The sequence below is a fragment of the Manihot esculenta genome, chromosome 15 (assembly GCF_001659605.2).
Source record: "Manihot esculenta cultivar AM560-2 chromosome 15, M.esculenta_v8, whole genome shotgun sequence".
Lineage (NCBI taxonomy): Eukaryota > Viridiplantae > Streptophyta > Magnoliopsida > Malpighiales > Euphorbiaceae > Manihot > Manihot esculenta.
Window position 1 is genome coordinate 24,333,809 of NC_035175.2, and position 3,611 is coordinate 24,337,419.

A 3,611-nucleotide genomic window follows, 5' to 3' on the forward strand; every position below is an offset into this window, starting at 1 on the left:
AATTATATATATATACATGATACTCAAATTTTATCAATAGAATCATACTGATTTATATTTAAATCATATAAAAATTTTAATTTATAAAATTAAGTGAATAATATTAAATAGAAAAATAATCATACAAATATATATATAAACATATGAAAGTAATAATAATAATAATAATAATAATAATAATAATAATAATAATAATAATAATAATAATAATAATAATAATAATTTATTAAGAGATTTAATAGTTTAAAAAGAGTGTCTACTTAGAAAGACATATAGTGAAAAATAAATATATTTAAAAAGACATATAGTGAAAATATATATATATAAATTAATAATATAATTATATAATTAAGGGATAGAAATGTAAAAAGTAATAATATATATGGTAAATAAATTAAGCGGCGGATGTAATCGAATCGAGCCGAGTTTCTTAATGAATCTGTTTGATGAGTATCTTAACGAGTCTGTTCACGAGTATCTTAACGAGTCTGTTCACGAGTCTCTTAACGAGTCTGTTCACGATTATCTTAACGAGTCTTTTCACAAGTCTCTTAACGATTCTGTTCACGAGCCTCTTAACGAGTCAGTTCGCGAACCTTAACGAATCAGCTCGCGAAGTTTAACGAGCTGAATACTACTGAGCTCAAATTTGGCTCATTTAATAAACGAGCCTAAAAATTAAGCTCGAGCTCGGCTCAATTAGAAATCAAATTGAGTCCGATCAAGATTTTATCAAGTCGAGTCTCGAATAACTCATGAATAGTTTAGTTTGTTTATAGCCCTAATCAAAAGCGGTTTGTCTTAACATTTCAGTATATAGTTTCAGTATAATTAATATCCTTTCATCACAAATGTCTCGATTTAATGTGTCTATAATGTTAAATCATATTAGTTCTCATTTATTAGCTATTGATCTATTGAATGAAATTTCAAATCTTATTTGCTAATTACATTCTGCCTTGCGCAATGATTTCATGATTAATACTAACAGAAAACAAATGAGACATTCTCTAAACTAACGTAGAGTGATAGATCTTATCTCAATCACATAAATGTTTTCATACAACTCCTACTATATCCAATTTATTCTCATTTGTTATTCATGAACCGTGTAAGATGAATTAAAATATAAAAGTTATTATATAAGATTATTTATTAATTGAAGTCAAATGATTACTTATACAACCATCACTTGAATAATCTATAAACATGTCTTTCTTATGGATTTTTCAAGTGGGTCAATTCAGTACACTTATTCTTAAAATAAACACCTACATATTATTTCTAGATATCTCATATATCTTAACCTATGAGATCACTTGCTTCCTCTAAAAAAAAAGAACATAATATGTATTAGTATCAGCAGTTCTAATCATTATACAATCATAATAGGAACATCGACCAGAAATATTTGGAGACATTATTTAAATACAATAGGAATCTCGCAATTATAACCGTATTATAATTTCATTTGTATAGTAATATAGTCTTATAAACTTTATCTTTATTTGAAATTCAATTAAATTAATACTAAAGATAAAAAACAACATTTGTATAATGTATTTAAACACTTAATATATATATAAAGAATAATATCCAATTACAACCAACAGATTGATGGTAGGTTATATTATTAACATTTTATATTAGTGTTGATTAATTAAAAAAATATAAATATGATTTATTTATTCATTTTAAAAATTTTAAAGAGTTTATTTGATCTATTATGAAATTTTCAAAGGCTTATTTATCTGAAGTACAAAAAATGAATTAAGTATTTATTATGAGTTCCCCATAATAAAACCATGCTATTCAACATTTTAATAGTCATCTTTTATTTTGTCAAGCTCCCTCCTAAATAGAGGGTAAAAGGAATAAAAAGTAGGAGACCATTTTGGAAATAAAGAGGAAAAGGAGGTTCAAGGGTAGGACTGTTGTGACTATTTATTGGGTTCCACTATACCAGGTTTGCTTAGACCAAATCTAATTTGCTTAGACCAAATCTAATCTAGTGTTCAATTATCTTCTTCTGCTACAAGAATTCCAGTTGCCAATTCCCTATTCTACTCAAATGCTATAGGTAGAAAGCTTACACCATTCACACCTCTCTCTCTTTCTCTCTCTCTATTATATATATATATATATATATATATATATTAATTAACATTTTTAAATTAATATAATACAATGACATTATAAAAAAAATAATTTAACGTTTATATTTCATGAATTCTTTTTAAATATCTTTTTATGTTTGAAACACTTAAAAGCTTAATTATTTATAAAATATTTTTTCCATTAAAGAGAAAATTAAATTTTTTTAAATAAAGAATTTCTTCAAAAATAATAAATATCACTAAACGTTTTATATATAATTTATTAATATTTTTTTTTATTTTTTGATATTATGGCAAAATAATAAAAATATATTTTCTTGTAAAATATTTTTCATAAAAAAAATTCTTTAAGAAAATATTTTTCCACATATAATTTATATTCTAAAAAATAGGAAGTCACAGATTTTGTTTTAATAATTTGGATTTTATAGTACTCAATTGTTTTCAAGATTATAAGACTTAAATTTGAAATAGAATTTTTGTTTAATGAGTTTTTTTCAAAAAAGAAAAAGATTCATATTCAAAATTTCAACTAATGACTTAAGAAATCGTGAGTTGAAAGCTTGGGATTTTGTATTGTGGATGTATACAAGAAAAGGAATAATAAAAAAGAATAAGGAAAATCTACGAACGAACGTTAGAAGGAGGGCTTGAACCTCCGACCTTGTGGTTAACAGCCACACGCTCTAACCAACTGAGCTATTCCAGCCATACGTCCTTTCCTGGATCTATTATTTATATCACGGCGTTAGTCAATAAATGCATAGATCTATCAGAGTTCCGGTCCCATCCAATTACTACTAAAAAAACATAAACTTTCCATTTAGAATAGGATTCATTTTACAATAAAAGAATTTAAATAAATCGTTATAAAACTATATATAAATTCATTTTATTTAAAAATAAATATTTTTTAAATTAAAAAAAATTCAGTTCTTTTATTTTAAATAAAAAAATTTATTTGAAATTTTGTATAAACTTACACAAAAATCACCCAAAGTGAGTAATGGGTTTTCACTATAAAATGAGGCCACGTGATGAAGATCTGATAAGTGGATATGCGGTCTCACTCAAAGGAAAGAAGACTCGGATACTGTGACACCCGATTCTTTATCAAGACTCGCTTGCCCCTAAAGAGGTCGAGTTTTCACATGAAGTTATCGTTAGCAGACACAATCCAACAGGTTCCCATTACGCCTGTAATCACAAGATCACCGACCAGTTAAACCGATAAAATCTCATATCAAATAGACGGCCACATCATCGTTGTATTTTCAGGAAATATTATATTAACTCCATCCTCTTATAGTATAAAAACGAACGATCACAGAGGTAAATGTATGCAATTCTCTAACACAACTGTCCTCAAGTTCTATATTTGCCCTATTCTTTAGTTTACTGACTTGAGCATCAGAGTGACTGTCCACCTTGTAACGACCCAAAAATCAGACCGCTACCGGCGCTAGGATCCGGGTCGACTTAAGGCCGCCGGGA

General features: G+C 26.6%; 1 non-coding gene across 1 annotated transcript; it reads right to left on the reverse strand.

Annotated features, from left to right (window-relative positions):
* Window positions 1-2,752: 2,752 nt before the first annotated feature.
* TRNAN-GUU lies at window positions 2,753-2,826 on the reverse strand. The gene has a single exon. It is a non-coding gene; the product is annotated as a tRNA-Asn (tRNA).
* Between the last annotated feature and the right edge of the window lie 785 nt (window positions 2,827-3,611).